Raw genomic sequence first — 22,104 nt, 5'->3', positions numbered from 1 at the left:
CCCTTGACATTAAGCAGCCTTTGACTGAGAATAGCATCAAGGAGTCAATGTGAATCACAGGTAAACTTTCTGCTGGTGGGTGTCATACCTGGCACGAAGGAAAATGTTTGTGGTATTGGAGGTTAGACATCTTAGCAGCAGCTCCTCAGGGTAGGGTCCTAAATCCAACCATCTTCAGCTGCTTCATCAATGACCTTCTCTCCATCAGAAGTAGAAATGTTAACTAATGACTGCATCATTTTCTGCACCATTAGAGATTCTGTGAATACAGAAACAGTCAATGGCTAATGCAGCAAGGTTGGGCATGATCAGGCCGGGTATAATAGGTGTCAAGTACCATCCACAGTACTAAGTGGCAGGCAATGGCCATCTCCAATAAGAGATAATCTAGCCATTGCCCCTTTGGGATGGCACAGCCATCACTGAAATGGCACTATCAATATCCTGGACATAGTCTAGAAACTAAACTGGAACAGCTATATGAATACCATGGCTACAAGTACAGCGAGTAATAACTAACTCACTCCACAAGACACGATTTAGGAATGTGATGGAACACTCCCCACTTGCCTGGATGGATGCAGTTTCAAAAACTCTCCAGAAACTCAGCACCGTCCAGGATACAGCAGCCTGCTTGATTGGTATCACATCTAACACTGTGCCAACATTCATTCCCTCCATCACCAGGGCACAGTGGCAGCAGTGTACGATCTACCAGATGCACTGCAACAACTCACCTGGCTGCTTTGAAAGCACCTTCCAAATCCACTACATCTACCACCTAGGGCAGCAGATGCACAAGAACACTACCATCTGTCAGCTCTCCTGCAAGCCATATGCCATCCTCACTTGGGACTACATTGTCATTCCTTCACTGTCATTGAATTAAAATCCTAGAACACCCTAATAACACAGTGAAAACACAGACAGCAGCAGTTTCAGAAGGCAGCTCATCGCCACCTTCTCGAGGATAATTAAAGGTGGACAATGCACTTGACCCAGATGACAATCTGTACAACATATGAATGAATAAAAACAAGGGATATTTGGACCAGCCATATGATTAACATTGCTGATGGTGCTACCTTCCAGAACATGGCCTCTTAACTGGCCTTGTCAACGATTAAGGACAAAGGGTGGGTTCACAATGCTGGAGGCGCAGCCCATTGGCCTGCAGCACCTGATAGTCGGTAGCTGCACTGGAAGAGGTGAGTACTATCGAGACAGAAAGGCAAGTATGAAGGCATCTTTATGTGGATGCACTCTCAGCTGCCTGCAGAGGTCCACCAATTAAGTGATCTGAAGCTTGTAAGGGTGTTTGGATGGACTGAAAAACCTACTGCTGAATTGGTTTCAGATGACTTTTTGGCCTTTCATCCAGTGAGCCTGTCATTGGGCAATGAGCCTCTGGTTGCAATGGCTCACTGGCCTATCATGAGGATTCTGCCTCTAGTGAGCTAATAAGGCTCTGCAATTGATACAGTACAACATGAACGGCAAGAACATTTAGTGCCATTGCAGAATGGAGATTAAGTGGGGCTTTCAATGCCTCAAATTGGCTGCATATCTTTATTGAGAAAGCAGCTGATCCATCTTAAGGTTCGTCCATTGGAAAGTCCCTAGAGGCAAGGAAGTGTCAGGGACCCATCCTAGCATGGCTGCTCCTATCTTCTGGACCTTTCTCATTTTCTGCGGGGCTGGGAAAACTCAGTCCCTATGAACAACTCAAGCAAACAAGGTTTAATCTACAAAGTCTTAGGAAATGGAGTCTTTGAAGTTTTAAGTGTTATTACGGCTGTTGTACCAAGGAACTAAACTAAAATTGGCGATAGGTTTTTGATAACCTGGGATACAAAATGTTAAGGAACAAAGGAGAGTTAAGATGCTCATAGACAATGAACTAACTGACTGGTCGGAGGGAATGAATAACTTGCGCTTGTTGTTATGTTATCAATTATTTTATGGATTGTCATTCTTATAAATCTGTCATGTATTGTATCATTCGGTTTATACATATGATTAATATATTGTAACTCAATATTGTTTTAATAAGGCATGGCTTTCTTGGTGCACACTGTAGTAAAGACTTTGCTAGTAAGCTGCACATATCTGAAATGTGCAAACAGCTGCTTACTATTATCCATCTTGTGATTGACATTCCCCATTAACCATGCAAATCATGCGTACCTTCGGTTCCCTCCTTTTATAACGTGCATATATTAAACATCTCATTTTAATATATGGGAACTCATTGCTGCAGAAGGCTGTCGCGGTCAAGTCATTGAGTGCATTGTAAACACTCAATGTTTAAAATGAGTGTTTTTGAACATGAACAGGGAATTTCAATCAGTATCATTAAAACAAAATTATTTGGTCATTATCACACTGTGGGATCTTTTCTTTACAGTGACAGTACTTCAAAAACACTTTTTGTTGGTTGTTATCTAGTTTGGGCTATACCTACAAGGCTGGAATTTGGGAGATCATGATTATGACATGGAACTATAGTTCATAGGAAATAATTGGACAAGAATCTCCTGAAAGAATTCAGTGACCAATTTAGAGTATTCCATTTATCTTAAGGTTTCCAAGATAAATTTGTTTGGCCAAGTTTATAATGGAGAATGCAAGTATAACTCCTTCATGCTGTGATTACTCTCTTCTTCAACACGACCCCTAGTCGAGGGTGTTACTTTGGCATGTTCATAAGACCATACGATAAAGGAGCACAATTAGGCTATTCGGCCCATCGTGTCTGTTCGGCCATTCGATCTTGGCTAATATGGTTCTCAATCCCATTCTCCTGCCTTTTCCCAATAGCACTTGAACCCCATACCATTCAAAATTCTGTCAGTGTTTACAATGCACTCAACGCCTTGACCACGACAGCCTTCTGTAGTAATGAGTTCCACAGATTCACGAGCTTCTGGCTGAAGAAATTCCTCCTCATCTCAATCCTAAAGGGTTGCCCCTTCATTATGAGGTGGGGCCCTCTGCACAGTATCTCTTACCAGTGGAAATATCTTCTCCACATCCACTCCAGGCCTCTCTATATTCAGTAAGTTTTAATGAGATCCCCTCCCTGACCCTTCTAAACTTCATCAAGTACAGACTCAGATTCCTCAATGTCTCCTCATTTAACAAGCCCATCATTCCTGGGATTATTCATGTAAATCTCCCTCCAAGGCCAACACATCCTTCCCTTAGATACTGGGCCCAAAACTGCTCACAATATGTGGTGTGACCAGAACCTTATACAGACTCAGCAGTTTATCTTTGCTGTTATATTCTAGCCCTCTAAAAATGAATGCAAACGTTACAATTGTCTTCCGAACTGCCAACCGAACCTTAAGAGAATCCCAAACCAGGACTCCTGAGTCACTTTGTGCTTCAGATTTTCCCCATTTAGAAGATAGTCTATGCCTCTATTCTTACTACCAAAGCGCATAACCTCATATTTCCCACATTGTATTCAACGTACTATTTCTTTGCCCAATCTCCTAACCTGTCCAATTCCTTCTACAGCCTCCCTGCTTCCTCAACACTACATACCTCTCTACCTATCTTTGTGTCAATTGCAAACTTAACAACAATGTCCTCAGTTCTTTTATTTAGATTGTTAATGTACAACATGAATGGTTGGTCCCAACACTGACCCCTGTGGAACTTCACTCGTCACCAACTGCCAACCTGAAAAAGACCTATTTATCCCTTTTTTCTGCTTTCTAGCAGTCTGCTAGTACCTTGCCCCTAACACCATTTAGCAGCCTCCTATGCTGCACCTTATCAAAGGCCTTCTGATGAGTTTAGACAGTGCCCTTGATAATTGCAGACATGGGAGTCTATATTGAAAAAGTGTGTGAAACCAATGAATTATAATATATAATAGAACTAATTGTTCAGAATCTCACAATGTTTCTTTTAGCTTATTGTATCTATTTTGAAGGAAGCCTGACTAATCCTGAGCATAAGTTTAGAAATTTGGAAATCGGACATGATACACCACAAGAAATCTCTACTGATCAGTAATTGGAAAAGGAAGATGAATAAAGAGATTAATTCTGTGGCAAAAATTCAGAATAAAGAACTGAAAAACTGCTTAAGTTCCAAAAAAAAACCCCAAACCCATTCGCTGGTATACATTCTTGACCATTTAATGAGATAGTTTAAGAGATGTTGGTGTCAGGTTTGAACCCTTCAAGTCTCGGTTAGCAGCATCTGGCTGAGTCAAGGTTAGAGTGGTGCTGGAAAAGCAGAGCAAAAGCAGGTCAGGCAGCAGCCGAGGAGCAGGGAAATCGACATTTTGGGCAAAAGCCTTTCATCAGGAATGAGCAAATCTGGTTGAGACACAATGGTGCCACATTCAGACTAACTACCACCAGTTAATTCAGCTATGAAATAATGAGTGTTCAGCTGAGATGACATAAATGCTGTAGTTCTGTAACTTAATTATTCAGTTCTGCCTTTTGTCACCTCTCCTAATATCTTTCTCTGGTTTGGTGTAAACATTTTGCCTAGTTACATGCTACAAGGAAATTTAGGATGTTTTACTCTGTTAAAGGAGCCATGTAAATGCAAGTTGTTGTTAATATTGTATTTATCCTCTCCGGTCAATTCTTATTGGACACCAATTCTCTATTTAGTGTTTGTTCAAACAATGTTGAGCGCAGCTTGCATCAAAATAATCGGTGTTAACACAGCCACTTCCACACAACCCTTTTCTAACTAGGTCCAATGGATTTGGGATTGGCTGTGTTTACTGACATTTAACTTTGCACATATGCATTAAAGCACGGTCTCCGTTTTGGGTTTTCCTAATGTCTAGTTTGTGGGATAAGTGTGACTAGAGTGCAACCAGAACGTTAATATGATGATTTAGATGCTGCCATCAAGGACTTTGACAAGTGCAAATCGCTGGCAATTTGCAACAAGCAGCTGCAGCCCACTACATCACTTCTGAAAAGTGTAAAAGATGAGGCGATATCATCTCACCATTGAGATGGGCCTTGCTCGATTATGCTACTCATGTCGCCATAACCCAGGTCACTCAGGCCAATGTGAGGACCTGCCAAAGAATTTGTATTTATTAAATAGTTCTCAGGGCCTCAGAGCATTTCATAGTGTTTCAAATGTAGCTACTATGGTTCCGCAGGCAAATCCAATAGGATGTCCCACATATTTAAATGGCTAATCATCTTAGTGCCCTTGTTGAGGATGGGGAGGCTCGCACTAATTCTCCTAAAACAAAAGGCAAAATGCAGTAAATCCTGGAGATCTGCAACATTAATAGAAGAGTCAAGCAGTTCGTATGGAGAAAGATAGCATTAATATTTTAAGATCTGTAGCATTTTATCAGAAGTTAAAAAGGTTCACAAAAGAAGTTAGCACAAATACATTAAACATCATTTTAATTGATAAATCTAGTACCTTAGGATCACCACAGTGTGGAATCATGCCATTCAGCCCATCAAATCCACACCGACCCTCCGAAGGGCATTCCATCCAGACCCACCCTATTCCCTTAACTTTCTATTGGCTGATCCACCTAACCTGCACATCCCTAGACACAACGAGCAATTTAAGCATGGCCGATTCACCTAACCTGCACATCCTAGACACTACAGGAAATTTAAGCATGGCCGATCCACCTAACCTGCACATCCCTCGACACTACGGGCACTTTAAGCATGGCTGATCCACCTAACCTGCACATCCCTAGACACTACGGGCAATTTAAGCATGGCCGATCCAACTAACCTGCACATCCCTCGACACTACGGGCACTTTAAGCATGGCCGATCCACCTAAACTGCACATCCCTAGACACTACGGGCACTTTAAGCATGGCCGATCCACCTAACCTGCACATCCCTAGACACTACAGGAAAGTTAAGCATGGCCGATCCAACTAACCTGCACATCCCTAGACACTACGGGCACTTTATGCATGGCCGATCCACCTAACCTGCACATCCCTAGACACTACGGGCACTTTAAGCATGGCCGATCCACCTAACTAGCATGTTTTTGGACTGTGGGAGGAAACACACGTAAACACGAAGGGAATATGCAAACTCCACACAGACAGTCCCCCAAGGCCGGAATCAAACCTGGGACCCTGGAGCTGTGAGGCAGCAGTGCTGACTGGTGTGCCATCCCTATCTATCTGACCTCAGTTAACTTAAACATTTATTTATAACCTCAAGTGACAAACTCCATGATATGCCAACTGATTCAAGTTTAACAAGTTCATGAAGTCATTTTCATTTTTGGGACCGCTTTCTTAGATTCTGCAAGACCTTGAAAGAAATGTAGAATTGATTAAAACAAGCAAAAAGATTAATTCTAAGCAATAGGACAACGGAGTATCCTGAAAAGATCTTATTTGGAAATTAAATGTTTACTACAAATATTTCGAGGACTTGCAGCTTGGAGTTCGCACCACTATTAGGCAAATCACAGCTTGGGGGCCATTGCATTGCAGCAGTGTTCTAAACTTTATGTCGTAGGAATTTAACCTGCTCAAAGTGCCCATCTATCTGTTTACAAACAAAGTAATTGTTAATCTCAACAGTCCATCAGGAAAAATTATAGTAGATCTCTAAGGTTTGATGTTTGGAGAGTTTATTTCAGGTCAACTCTCAAAGTTGTTTGTACTATGTTGCTGAACCTATATCCAAATCCAGGCAAATCCCAGGATAGCTGCTCCCTAAGTGATGGAATGAGCACCCTGGGAGTCAGTCTGTAAGCCATTGATATCAGATTGGACGTCGCACATATTGCAGTCAGTCTTCAGCCTCCCACTCGGGCCCGTCAAGTGCTGAAGGTAAACGAGAATGTTTCATTGTAATGCTCTGCGGAAGGTGTGTCCGTTGACCTCCATATCCATACTTCCACAGGTACCAAGGGCCAGCGATGCTTACAATTTAACATTCATCCACAAAGCTGATCTTATTTGTGTCACCTCGTTTATGCATCTTAAATTCCCTCATGGATGGTAATAGTATCATGTTTCCATAATTCCTGTACAGGTGCTAATGGTATTTGCACTTGTGATTTGTGGTTCAGTATGTTGTGCAGCTTGTGCCTGAATCCCAAATGACCTAGGCTCCTCTGTGTGAAGCAATAAGATACACAAGCTGATCAACAGAATTTTTAAAATAAATAGCATGCCTATGTTTATGAAATTATTCAGTCAGGCAAGGAAGAATAAACAAGTACTGTGGTATAATTTTCTTTGTTCTGTAAAATGAATGAAAACAGTAATGCAAATGTAAGGACAGATTCAAATTTGTATTCCCATCGCAATATTTCAAATCCCAGGAGAGGTCGAGCTCACTGCCCATGATTTTCTGTGTATTAAAATTCATGGGTGGGAGAGTCCTGTAGTGCACCCTGAGATTGTAGAATGTGAAACATCATATCAGGAACAGCAATACTCAAACGCCACCTCATAAGACAAAGAAATCTATTTATGTTCACATGGACATTTCATCAGGAAATGAAACTATATCAGCTTTTCCACACTTTTGTTTTAGGTCAAATGCCCAGCCGGCCTGAAGCTGTGGGAAGAGAAACAGTTTGATTTGAATACATTCAAAACGAACACACTTGCGGAATTAAAATCAAAGCCCCGTGTTTCGTGTCAATGATCTTTTGCAAACAGCTGCCACAAAAAATATTACAAATTCACATAAGAAGACACATGCTTCATTAATCCACTCCAACAAAACAGTTGTTGTGCTCTTGTGGGACTACATGATTGAAGCAGAGTGGAGGTCATGCCCCTGTCTGCATCAATGGAGCTGAGGTGGAGATGAATGAGCGTGTCTAGTTCCTGGGAGTGATGATCACCAATGATCTGTCCTGGTGCACCCATGTCAACGTGAAAGCACGACAACTTCTCTACTTCTTTGGGAGGCTAAAGAAATTCAGCCTGTCCACCAAAGACTTTTCAAAGTTTGGGAGAAGATTTGTAGCTCGGTGCTCATTGTTGTGGTTCTGTTCGCCGAGCTGGGAATTTGTGTTGCAGACGTTTCGTCCCCTGTCTAGGTGACATCCTCAGTGCTTGGGAGCCTCCTGTGAAGCCTTTTCAATACAGCTCTTCACAGGAGGCTCCCAATCACTGAGGATGTCACCTAGACAGGGGACGAAACGTCTGCAACACAAATTCCCAGCTCGGCGAACAGAACCACAACACTAAAGACTCTTATTGATTTTTATTGGTGCACCATAGAAAGCATCCTATCTGGACATATCACAGAGTGGTGTGGAAACTGCTATACCCAAGACCTCAAGTAGCTCTAGGGAGTTGTGAACACAACCCAGTCCATCATGCAAATCAGCCTTCCATCCATTGACTAGATTAGAGTGGTGCTGGAAAAGCACAGCAGGTCAGGCAGCATCCGAGGAGCGGGAAAATTGACGTTTCGGGCAAAAGCCCGTCATCGGGAATAGAGCCGGCTTTTGCCCGAAACGTGGATTTTCCTGCACCTTGGATGCTGCCTGACCTGCTGTGCTTTTCCAGCACCACTCTAATCTAGACTCTGGTTTCCAGCATCTGCAGTCCTTGTTTTTATCTTCCATTCATTGAGTCCATCTGTACTTCCTGCTGCATTGGGAAAGCAGCCAACATAATCTAAGACCCCTCCCACCCCAGCTATACTCTCTTCCATCAGGCAGAAGATATAAAAGAATGTATTAAATTGAATGCACGTCCGAATAGATTCAAGAACAGCTTCTGTCCTGCTGTCATTATACTTTTTAATGGATCTCTCAAAGGTTAATTCTGATCTCTCGGTCTCTCTGCACCTTCTCTGTGGCTGTAATGCTGTATCCTGCACTCTGCTTCCCTGATGTACTTTGTTGATCTTCCTGCGTAGCGCACAAAATGACACTTTTTGCTGTATCTCAGTACACGTGGAACAATAAATCAAACTCTAAATATTGTTCCGAGCAGAACTGTAATGTAATCTAATCTAATCTAAAAAAAAAAGTTGACACCGAAACACATAATTAGAGATGACAATTTCTGACCAAAGAAGTCGGTTTTAAGGAGTTTAAGGAACAAGCTGTCTCATTCAGGTGTGAGACAGAGAGGTAAAGTGATTTAGGGATACAATTCCAATGTTTGGAGCCTGAGCAGCAGAAGACACAGGCTGGAATTCTGTCAGTACGGCAAGGCACAGTGGGCCTAGAAGCCAGGACACTGCCTTCACAGTTTGGGGGACCTATGGCTGTCGTTTTTCAGCTAATGAACAATGAATGAGTTGTCGTTGGAATTCCATAGAATCCCTACAGTAACTGGCCATAAACAGGTCCAGGCAACGGGCCGTGGAGGGGGTCATTATGGCCGACAGCCTGCCCCTCTTCCGCGGGTATGTCAGAGCCAGGATGTACCTGGAGAAGGAGCACGCGGTTCTCCACCAACACCCTCGAGATTTTCAGGGAAAGGTGGGCACCACAGGGAGTGGAGTGTATTATTTCCCCCTCCAACTCTATTTTGATCCCTGCCCTCTCCTCACTGTTTGATCACACAGCATTGCCCTTTGAGAAGGGCACTGCTTGTCACTGACTACTCGAGTGCTTTCTTTCTTCCTGGTGGGGGAAAGTGAATAAAGATTTGCACACCTGTTAGAAAAATAAAGTATAAACAGGGGATTTCGCCATCCCTTTCCCCTGTAAATTGCTGTTTCTTGTAAACTGCTGTTCATTGTTAACTGTTTGTCTGTAACTTGTACTGTTTAATAAAATAATATAAACTGGAAAAAAATAAACATAGAATCCCTGCAGTGTGGAAACAGGCCATTCAGCCCAAAATGTCCACACAGACTCTCCAAAGAACGTCTGACCCAGACTCACCCTTCTACCCACAAGCCTGTGCTTCCCATGGCTAATCCACCTAACCTAAACTTCCCTAGGCAATTTAGCATGGCCAATCCACCTTACCTGCATAAATTTGGACTGTGGGAGGAAACTGGAAACGGGAGGAAAAACATGCAGCACAAGGAGTATGTGCCTGAGATTGAACTCAGGTCCCTAGCACTGTAAGGTAACAGTGCTGACTGCTGAGCCACTGTGCTACACAATTCATTACCCTTCAAAGGATGGGCTCCCAACCTTGAGAGCTGCAGGCCAATCATTTGGCTCAGCTGTCTCAACGCCATTATTGGGAGCATTGGCTGCTGTTGGGACTTCACCCAGCAAAGAAGAATCCTGGGGCTAGGGCCTCATGTGAGAGGGCGGAGCATGGTGAGGGGATGTTGTAGGATTGTCCATTTCACTCTGAGGGCCAGAGTGGCTATTGAAGAGGCCCCTCTGAGGCCACAGGGCAACTGCTGGAGATCTGCAGGCCCATCTGCCAATAGCTCAATTGGCACGTCACCTCCCTCCACACAACTAGAGAAGGACTATGGTGGTGGGAAGGAGGCAGGCCTCATCATCATACTGGCTCCTCCTTATTTCCCAGCTTTAAAACTAATCCCACAGTCACTAGCAGTGAAGAGGTGAAAATCTCGAATTGCATGATGCTAGAATTGGATGGCCACAGAGATATCCTGGGGGCAGAGTCCTTGAGTATACTTAAGTCTGAGATAGATTTTTGATCAGTAGGGAAATCAGGCCACGATTAAGGCAGCCCAATGGTTTGGTGGTTAGCACTGAGTTCAATTCCAGCCTCGGGCGTGTGTGTGTCCAAAGATGTAAGGGTTAGGTGGATTGGCCATGACAAACTGCCCATAGTGCCCAGGGATGGCAGGGTAGCTGGATTGGCCATGGGTAATGCAGGGTCACAAGGATAGAGTATGGGTGTGATGCTGTTTGGAGGGTTGGTATGGACTCAATGGGCTGAATGGCCTGCTTCCACACTGTAGGGATTCTATGATTCAAATCAAAGATTGAAGGGGAAGGGCAGGAAAGTACATGTGAGTTGTGTTGGATCAGCTGTGATCCTATTGAATGGTGGGACATTGCCATGGAGTGATTAGAAAACCATAACACGAAGTTTAAAATTTAGGCATTGCTAACCCAGGATCCAGGGTAGGTCAGTGAGTACGTACATGGGCAAATGGAACATTGTTTAAATTAACCTAAGGACAGCAGAGTCCTGGATGTGCTCAGGTCTAAGGAGAATGTAAGCCCAGCGAGGAGAACATTGGAATAGTCAATAAGGTGTGGTGGAGGTAACAAAAGATAAATGTTTCAGCAGCAGCGGAATTGAGGTACGGTAGAAATAAGCAAGATGGTGAAGGTGGAAACAGGCTCCCTTGTTGATGGGGAAAGCAATAGTGCTTCTTATACAACAGGTTTATGTCGTTGTTTTTACCTCGTTGATTTTATCCCTACTGCGAATCCTCTTGCAAGGATGCCTGCCTTGAAGATGTTTTCCTCCTCTCTCTACAAGAAGTTTACCTCGGATGCTGCCTGAACTGCTGTGCTCTTCCAGCACCACTAATCCAGATATCTGGTTTCCAGCATCTGCAGTCATTGTTTTTACCAGGTTTATGGCACAAAAGCTAGCCATTCAGTCAGTCAAGATCCTTCCAGTTAGTCCTACTTCCCGATCTGTCCCAATGACTGTGTAATTTTACCCCCTTGAAGTATTTATCCAATTCCATTTTGAATGACTCTGTTTAATCTGCCTCTGCTATTTTACTCTCTGTTATGCTAGAATTTCCTAATTCTCTCTCTCTCTCTCTCTCTCTCTCTATTTTCTCCTGTCCTCATTTCCATGGATTCAGTCATTGACCACCACTGAATTGGTCCGTGCTTATGAGCAAAATAATGCAGTGGTTTGTGATTGATTTCTGCAAGCAACTCCAAGAGACTAAGAGACCATTCTTACCACCTGATAGCAGGTGTCTTGGAAGGGATTTTCAGGCTGATAATCATCCTGCTTGACAATGTTACAAATGCATCTTTCATGGCCAAACATATGAGCTTGGGATTTGAACTCAGAACTCTGGCCCAGAGGCTCTACCAGAGCACTTTAGATCAGTCTATCAGTGCGCCACATGAAATCAATCCAGAAGCTTTTAACTTTGTCTAATTGAACCGGAACATTTTCACTTCTCCACTTCCATAGATGAGAGGACCATAACTGCACCTTCCTAAAGCCAATATCTTTAGAATTGTCGAAACGTTGATGAGTGTTTTTTCCTGACAATATGGTCAGTTGCAGATTGTTAATATGTTCCACTGATGGTGAAAGGGTGTCTGTGTTAGTATGATTCATCGAGTCCATCGAGAAGCACAAAGCTTCTGTGTATAGATGTTGTGAAACTTGAAAGGGTTCAGAAAATATTTACAAGGATGTTGCCAGGGTTGGAGGATTTGAGCTATAGGGAGAGGCTGAACAGGCTGGGGCTGTTTCCCTGGAATGTCGGAGGCTGAGGGGTGACCTTATAGAGGTTCATAAAATCATGAGGGACATAGATAGCATAAATAGACAAAGCTAGAGGGCATAGGTTTAGGGTGAGAGGGAAAAGATATAAAAGAGACCTAAGGGGCAACTTTTTCACGCAGAGGGTGGTGCCTGTATGGAATGAGCTGCCAAAGGAAGTGGTGGAGGCTAGTACAATTGCAACATTTAAAAGGCATCTGGATGGGTATATGAATAGGAAGGGTTTGGAGGGATATGGGCCAGGTGCTGGCAGGTGGAACTAGATTGGGTTGGGATATCTGGTCGGCATGGACAGGTTGGACCGAAGGGTCTGTTTCCATGCTGTACATCTCTATGACTCTATATACATACTTATTGTCTGAGCTTATGCAGAAATTATTAAGTCTGCCAATCTTCCATTACAGCCAACATGGTAAAGATTCAGAATTTAAAAATTCTAAGTAATATTTCATCCTTCAGTACCTTACATCAAAACCAAAATGTCACTATTACTGTGCAAAGTTACTAGGAATCATTGAGAAATTAATACATCTGGAAATTTGAAATCTTTGTCATTACATTCATGTTTTCCAAAAACTTCTGTCAGATGATACTCCATAATCCACAGAAAGTGCTGGAGAAACTCAGCATGTCTGGTGGCATCTGTGGGCAGAGAAACAGAACTATTCTAAAGAAGAGTCATATCAGACTCGAAATGCTAACTGTGTTTCTTTCTCCACAGTTGCTGCCAGTTCTGTGAGTTTCTCCAGAACTTTCTGACTTTGATTCAGATTTCCAGCATCAACAGTCTTTTCCCTTTACAGGATAATCCATCCTTGTTTCACCACCTCCTTGTAGATTTCCTCACTCTCTTCACTTGTTGCTTCTGTTACCCCTCCTCCTTCCCTTATAGAACAAGAGTGTTGTATAAAGTAATGATCCTGAGATGGTGGAGATTGCATTGAACTCCATTCAATCTCATGATGATTTACAGTCTTGGCTGGAGAATGGGGAACATAGCTTGAGATCCTCACAGGGTCTGATGTGAAATTCAGGCTCCAGATAGCCTTAGTAATTATGTCTAACTAGCCAGTGTAATGTGTATCTATTGGCATCATGCAATAACTATATCTTGTTGTTAAGACAAGTGGTTCGTCTTGTTAAAGCTCACTAGTGATTCACCCTTGATCATGATTAACCAAATGGGCCCTTAAAAATGCATAAAATGGAGGTTTGTTGGCACCATGCTTCCCCAACCATTAGCTGTACAGGTACATTTCAATGACAAGAAATGTTAGATGGTATTCTGCTTCTGCTGCAGGTTCTCACTTGACAGGTCATAAAATTCAATATAGAGTTTTATACGCCGACTTTGTAGTACATCCTATTTTATGGTGAATTGAAAAAAAAGGGCGAAGGTTCAGACTGCCCTGCATCCAGTACGCAGTACTCCATGCTCAATTATTAAATTTGTGCCCCTATGTGTAAAATTCCATGCTGGTGAATGAAGTCTCAAAATTTACCTGACACAGTGTCCAACAAAATAATGGTGAGAAAAAAAATTAGTTTCAATTTTGACCTGTATTAAAGGAGCATAAAACACTAAAAAAGGGCACTCCAATCAAAGTTTATGTGAGCTTCGACCTAATAATTTAGACAAACTAGGATTAAGTTAACTATATCCGTTAACTGAAGTGTTGAACTCCAAATTAAAGTGTTAAAGCTCTCTGATAAATTTGTTTCATAAAATTCAGGAATACTGAAATACTGTGTGATGCTACATTTGGCAGCAATCAGGTCGTAAAAGTATTGATATTCTAGATTTAAAGCCTCTGTTGTGAGCTAACTGGGAAATGATGATCGAATTCATGATGAGCTTGCATTTTGCTGTATGTGCTAGCAGTCATATTTCAGCTGAGGTATCAGTACTGCAGTTGAGAACACTAGTGAATGTCAATGCTACAGTAATACCTGTGCTTTATATATGAGTCAATGTGTTCAATTTACAGTGATCAATTGGTCACTTCTAGCTCATTTTTATCTCTGTTGATTAAACTTGTTAGAATGCTTTATAAATCAGGTATATGGGTGAATTGTATGGAATTAGATGAGTTGGATTAATTTAGCTCCAGCAATTCATATTTGTATAGCACCTTCAATATAATAAAATATTTCAATGCACGTCACAAAAGCATTTTTAAAAAACGAGACCAAGACTTAAAAGGAGATATCGAGGCAGATGACCAAAAGCTTGTTCAAAAAAGTAGGTTTTAAATGAGTGACACAAAAGAGGAAAGTGAGGTAGAAAGGGAGGTGTCGGGAAGAAATTCCAGAATTTAGCACCAATGCAGCTGAAAGCATGCCCAGTAATGATGGAGTGATTAAAATTGGGGATGTTCAGGAACTTAGAGTTAGAAGTGTAGACGTCTTCAGGAGTTGTCGAGCTGGAAGAGATGACACAGATAACGAAGAGCCAGACCGTGGAGGGACTTGAAAACAAAGATCAGAAATTTAAAATCAAGATGTAGAGACAGTGCAGGTCAGTGGATAGAAGGGTGATGGGTCAATAGTATTCAGTACAAACTCATTGAGCAGCTATTTATTTACAGCCTAACCTTCAGGGTATCCAGTGTGGAGTGTCATGATTATCCATTTCCTGCTTCCAACAACTATTTAATCTCTTATGAGAAAAGAAGAAATTCTAGGAGAAAATAAAAATGGCAACTTGCATATTCTGATGGGGACCTAACATTTATTAATAGTGAACTAGAAATGTCACAAATGTCCTTGTTGGAGGAACTGAATAGGGAATCTCCTCTACATCGGTAGCTTTAGAAAATTATAAATGTGTTTCTATGTATTTTGACATCAGGAACAATAACCAGAGCCAAATTTTCCATTGGTAGATAGTTTGAGTTGAGAAAAATACCATATCGCTGTACCTACAGCTAAGTAGAAATTGCCCCAAATAGCATCTTGAGGTGATGAGGGGCAGGTACAGGGAGGAATCAGGTCTGCCACCCCCAGGAACAGATCAGCTGGCCACAGGAGTGGCTGAGTTCTAGGAAGGGCTGTTTGGTATGCTTACCAACAGTCCTCTAAGTTCAAAGTTTGTGAGAAGATTTGTAGCTCGGGTGCTCGGCGAACAGAACCACAACAGTTCTCTAAGTCTTAGTCCCTATTGTTTGATTCTTTTGTAGATTCCCTAACACTCACCTCTCGTACTTATCATCTCGCATCCATAACCTATGCCACCTCCATGCTGCTATATCAACTCAATGCCAATACATGCCCCCAGCCAACTTCAATGGCCTTTTATACCTTTCATGCCAAGTCATGAGCCTTACTGCATGTTTATCCAGTATGCAATGTGTATAGAACTAGGAGCAGTGGCATTTGTAAAGTTGCTTAAAAACAAGCTTAACTAATTATTTATTTGAAGGAAACTGCTTTTGCTGCAATTCATGGGCGGCACGGTGGCACAGTGGTTAGCACTGCTGCCTCACAGCGCCAGAGACCCGGGTTCAATTCCCGCCTCAGGCGACTGACTGTGTGGAGTTTGCACATTCTCCCCGTGTCTGCGTGGGTTTCCTCCGGGTGCTCCGGTTTCCTCCCACAGTCACAAAGATGTGCGGGTCAGGTGAATTGGCCATGCTAAATTGCCCGTAGTGTTAGGTTAAAGGGGTAAATGTAGGGGAATGGGTGGGTTGCGCTTCGGCGGGTCGGTGTGGACATGTTGGGCCGAAGGGCCTGTTTCCACACTGGAAGTAATCTAATCATTAGTTACTTTCTACATTTATTAATGAATTCATTTACCATCCCTTCCCAAACCTATGACTTCTACCAACTAGAAGAAATAGGGCAGCAGATGTAGTGAATATTTAACCCTTAAAAACTCGCACCACCTCCATTTGGAACAATATTGCCATTACTTCACTGTCATTGGGTCAAAATCCTGGAGCTCCTAGTGCAATAGCACTGTGAATGTCCCTAATGACTACAACAATATTAGAAGGTGGCTCATTAGCACCTTTCAAGGGCAACTAGAGATGGATAATACATTTTGAGTTTTCCAGTAATATATGTGTACCATGACTGAATAAAGATTAAGCACGTGCAAAAATGTGGTGGATGAAGTTGAGTGCAAGCAAGTGCAAGAGTATCTGCCTTGATCAATGCATGTTCTAAATGGTGAGAAAGTTGGATCTGTGGAGAAGCAGAGAGATTTAGAAGTTGAAGTGGAGACTATAAGACTACAAGATGTCAGAGCAGAAGTAGGCCATTCAGCCAATCAAGTCTGTTCTGCCATTCAATGTGGCCATTGCTCATCTGATCACCCTCTACTCCACTTTCTTATCTTTTCTATTTAATCCTTTGTACCCTTTCTGATTAAAAATCTGTCCATCTCAGCCTTGAATAAATGTAACGACCCAGCCTTGACAGCTTTCTGTGGTAAAGAATTCCACTCATTGGCTTAAATGCAGAACTTCTTATTCTGAGATTATGCTCTTTGGTCCTAGACTCTTCCACAAGGGGAAAAAAACCTCTTTGCATCTAACGTATCCTCTAAGAATCTTACATATTTCAATACAATCTCCTTTCATTCTTCTATATTCCAATGAATGCAAGCCCAATCTACTTGATCTCTCCGTATAAAACAGTCCTTCCATACCTCATATCAGCCTAATGATCCTTCTTTGGACAGGCTGTAATGCCAGTATATCTTTCCTGAGATAAATGGTCCAAAACTGTTCACAGTATTCCAGCCGTGGTCTGACTGATGCTTTGAATGGTTTTGGCAAAAGCTCCCTACTTTTATACTCCAATTCCTTTGACATAAAGGCCAAAATTCCATTTGTCTTCCCCATTGCCTACCAAACTTGGATGCTTTGTGATCCATGAGTAAAGACTCCTAAACCCCTCTGTTCTGTAGCCCTCTGTGGCCTTTCTTCATTTAAATAATGTGCAGCTCCTCATTTCTTCATGCCAAAGTGCATCACATCACATTTTCCCATTCAATATTCCATCTGCCAAATTTATAGCTACTTGCTTAACCTGTTTATATCCATATGCAATTACATCCTTACCATTTGTCTTCCCATCATTCCCTCTAATTTTCTTACTGGATGCTCAACCGTCTAAGGCCAGTGTGTGGCAGTGACTTCCAGAACCAGAAGTCAATGCCATGCTTGGAGTGATGACATCGATAGCCATGCATGGAACCTTAAAGTGGCTGTGTTCATATGCAGTTGCACATCTGAGAGAGAATGTTATTTCCCATCCATTTTTGTCTCACCCATGTGTTTGGTGAATTTCTGCAGTGCATATTGTAGATAGTACACAGCGATGCTACTGTGTTGAAGTTTTCAATATGCCCGCTAGACTCAGGTGTTGCCTGGGAGAGACAATGTTCCAAATTGTCATGGTCCTTCTTTTTGTGTGAAGAAATGTGGTTCCAGTACTGACCCTGGTGGCACTCCACCAGTTATAGGTTGTCATCCTGTAAATGCCCACTCCTTGTCCCAATTCTGTCTTCTATCCTTGTTCCATATAAATTTACTAACCCCAGTACCACTGGCTATTATCTTATTAAATAGCCTATTTTGTGGTACCTTATGAAACAGCTTTTGAAAATCCACATATTTGACATCCACTGCTTCCCCTTTTTCTATCCTGCTTCTTACCCCTCAAAGAATTTTACTACATTTCTTGACTATGATTTCCCTTTTGTGAAGGCAAAAGTGGGTACTGTAGACGGTAGAGTAAATGAAGATTATAGTGGTGCTGGAAAAGCTCATCAGGTCAGGCAGCATCCGAGGAGCAGGAAAATCAACATTTCGGACAAAAGCCCTTCATCAGGAATGAGGTTCCTGATGAAGGGCTTTGCCCGAAATGTCGATTTTCCTGCTCTTTGGATGCTGCCTGACCTGCTGTGCTTTTCCAGCACCACTCTAATCTTTCCCTTTCATGAAGCCATGCTGACTCTGCTTGATCATATTATGGATCTTAAAATGTTCTTCTCTGACGTCCTGCATAATAGACTCCAGCATTTTCCCAAGAGATCAGTAGACACTAGGAGACACTGAAAAAACCAAAAGAAACCCTAATAGAACATTATCGCCAGTGTTGAAATACAAAGGAAAATGTTTTAATTACATACGGCGCTAGTCAGACCTAACCTGGAAAACTGCAATGAATTTGGGGCACTGTACTAGTCTTGGAGGGGATGCAGCAAGATTAACCAGAATTATATTAGGCAATAAAAGCATTAAGTAATTAGGATAAATTGTAAAGATTAAGTCTGTATTTCCCTGAGCCCAGAAGATTAAGGGTGAAGTAATTATGCCTTTGAAATGGTGAAGACTCTTGATAGGGTAGGTAGTAAAAAATCTATTTCCTTTGATGGAGGAATCAAAGATAAGGAGACATAACCTGAAGCCCAGAGCTAGGCTGTTCATGGGTGAAGCCAGGAATCATTTTTCACACTCAGTATTTGGAACTCTTATTCCACACCCAAGGAGTTAGTGGGAAATGCAATCCTTGTCCATCACTGGCATTTGATGCTGCAAGTGTTAATCTGCCTGAGACAGGACTTCTGTCCCCTCACTCAGGACATATTTGCCTAATGTGATTGACCAGCAGGTATGTCAACCCAGCAGCAGAAGTGCTCAGATTCTAAGCTCCAGAGTCCACACCAAGTGAGTGCTGGTATTTCATGGCAGGGAGGGGAGTGCCGTCCAAAGGGTGGGGACGGTGTGCTAGAGGTCACACTAGAGAGCTTGGAAGGAAGGAGGGGGGATGGGGGGGGGAATATGTAAAGAAGGGCCCTAAGGATCTACTGAACACAAGTGTCCCAAAGGGGGTTCCTCCCTGCCTCTGAAATTCTCTTGCCATTCTCAAAATTAACTACTTAAAGGCACTCAACTGGGATGAGGGCAAGTTAGCTGTGCTATGCCTCACCCAATCCCTGTAAATTGTGGCAGATCAGGCCAGCAAGGAGGGCAGTGTGAATGCCATCTCAGGACAGTAATACATTCCACTTCCAATCCCCACATCTCTCACCTGCAAACTTGCCACTGGAAGATAATAACGTTATGACTTAGGTTGATTGACTTTATCGTAATGTAACTGATAGGTTTTTGTGAGGCATAAAAATGAGTTACAGAAACATGGCAAGTAAGTGGGAGTTAAGATACAGACCAGAGTGGAAGAAGAATTTGAGGTGCTGAGGAGCCTACTCATGTTCCAATGTTCTAATGTATCATTTGATTGGCTTCCTTAACATAACATTAATGAGGTCTCAGAGGTTCAGAAGTTGCAATATCTGATTGTCAGTATCTGTACTTAAACTAATAACTCACATTCCAGTGACCAATTAAATATTCATTCAGTTCTTTTAAGCATGTTAATTGACATGGCATTAAGTGTTTTTTTCATCCCTTGAATTCCATTTACCCACAGTTCTTTGGGGAGAAAATGTCATTCTAGTCTCAGAGTGTGACCTCATCTATTTTCTGCTCAAGCCTTTTATAGTCACAATCCATTTATATCAGGTAATAATATTTGGAAGGCTGATGAGGGATTAGTCAAACCAAATATTCCTAAACTTTCAATGCTTACCATTGAGACACAGCTTCTTTTATATCTTCATGAAGTTAGTGGCAACTTTTGCAATTAAATGTTAAATGCCAGGTGTTTGTGAGTGAGATCGTCCTTGTGCAGAGAATTATGGTGAGACTTATTGCTAGTCTGACTGATTGCAGGGAGCAACATTATAGAGGGAAGTTTCTTCTTTTTTGATGTTGTGAAGGGTCATGGATATTGTTCCTGCTTTTACTGAAAATCATGGTGCAAACCTACATTTTCCACTGTGCTGTCCCTTTAAACTTTTCTGCAAGTTTAAGCTTGTGCCATTGTGTATGGTAAATGTTGGTTATGGTCAATTTGCCACTGCACGATACGCTGGGGACTGCTGTGTGCAGGCTACAAAACTAAGAGAAAATGTTGGTCAGGGTGCTCGATTACTTTAAGGAGTTGGAGATAATTGTGTTGAATTGTAATGTTTCAGGACAAAATGAAGGCAATTCAGGCCGTGGTGACTGTGCTCATTCTTTGTTAGTCCAATTCCTTTGACCTCTCCTTACACTCTTCCAACTTCTTAAAACTTTTCTCCACTTCCCTTTTAAAAACGATGCTGAATTTTGCTTCCCCCATTATTTCCGGTAGTGAAATTCATGTTCCAACAACTTCAGTGTAAAAATAAATTTCTACTCTCTCCCTTTGTTCTCTGCTTGGGGATGTATTGCACACAGTTGTAAAAGTTGTCCCTATCCAGGGCCAGAGAGATTCAGGTCAGTTTTTTGCAAAACCCCCACCTCATAACCACAGCCAACTATACCTCCAAGCATTCCCTACTGCCAGCTATTACTGATTCATTTCTGTTTCTCTCATTGGTTTGTGAGAATCAGAATTGGAAAATTGAACTGATGTTCCAGATTTAAAATGGCTCAGACCTCAAGATGGTACAACCATCCGAGCTTTCCATTCTCGTTAGAGATTCCAAGCTGTATTCCCAGCCTAACTTAAAGCTGCAGCAGTCAATTCAGAATTAAATCTTTCCTGAACCATTCATGTTGTTTTTGTCACCTTGAGGAGGTTGTCTTGCTCAGGATGGGAGAATAGAGAGTAAGGGCTTGAATGTGAGAGCCTGATAATCCTTGTGTATGTTTAAAGCGCTATATACCTTCCATTTGATGTTTGTCAATTGGATATTTTAAAAAATGGCATTGATTAACTAGTTTAAACCTCGCTGTCAGGAAGCCTATCATGTGATTCACTCAAGGGATCAAACAGAATCACAAACAAGAAATGCTGGGAGTACTCAGCAGGTCATATAGCATCTGTGGAGAGAAGCAGAGTTAATGTTTCAGATTGATGACTTTTCATCAAACAGAAGGAAGATAGAAATGCAAGAGGTTTTCAGCCTGTAGAAATGGGGTGCAGTGGCAGAAAGAACAAAAGGGAATATGTGTGATAGGGTGGAGAACGGGAGAGATTCAAGATTTCATGAAAGGAAAGAAATGGGCTTAAAGAAGCAAAGGTTGTGTTCGGCTGAGGCAAGAATGACTAGATAGCAGGCTTGAATGCAACATGAAGAGATAAAGAAACAATCAGGTAAAAGTTTATATCAGCGAAAAAGACAGAGGACAAGATAAAGGCAGAGATAGCAATCTAAAGTTGTTGAATTCAATATTGAATCCAGAAAGCTGTCAAGCACTGAGGTGAGGTACTGTTCCTGAAGCTTCCCTTGAATTTCATTGTAACACCGCAGTTGGCAATAGACAGGAAGGTTGGAGTGGCAACAAGGTGGAGAATTAAAATGACATGGGACAGGAAGTACTTGGAGGAGAAAGTGAGGACTGCAGATGCTGGAGATCAGAGCTGAAAATGTGTTGCTGGAAAAGCGCAGCAGGTCAGACAGCATCCAAGGAACAGGAGAATCGACATTTTGGGCATGAGCCCTTCTTCAGGACTGAGGCAAGTGTGCCCAGCGGGCTAAGATAAAAGGTAGGGAGGAGGGACTTGGGGGAGGGGCGTTGGAAATGCGATAGGTGGAAGGAGGTCAAGGTGAGGGTGATAGGCCGGAGTGGGGTGGGGGCGGAGAGGTCAGGAAGAAGATTGCAGGTTAGGAAGGCGGTGCTGAGTTCGAGGGATTTGACTGAGAC

General features: G+C 42.3%; 1 protein-coding gene across 2 annotated transcripts in view; it reads left to right on the top strand.

Moving 5' to 3' along the window:
* Positions 1-22,104, top strand: part of ripor2 (RHO family interacting cell polarization regulator 2) — a 253,820-nt gene that overhangs the window by 93,787 nt on the left and 137,929 nt on the right. The window lies entirely within an intron of this gene.

This window comes from Chiloscyllium plagiosum, chromosome 29 (assembly GCF_004010195.1).
Source record: "Chiloscyllium plagiosum isolate BGI_BamShark_2017 chromosome 29, ASM401019v2, whole genome shotgun sequence".
NCBI lineage: Eukaryota > Metazoa > Chordata > Chondrichthyes > Orectolobiformes > Hemiscylliidae > Chiloscyllium > Chiloscyllium plagiosum.
Note: the sequence above shows the minus strand (reverse complement) of the source record. Positions and strands in the feature narration are given on the sequence as shown.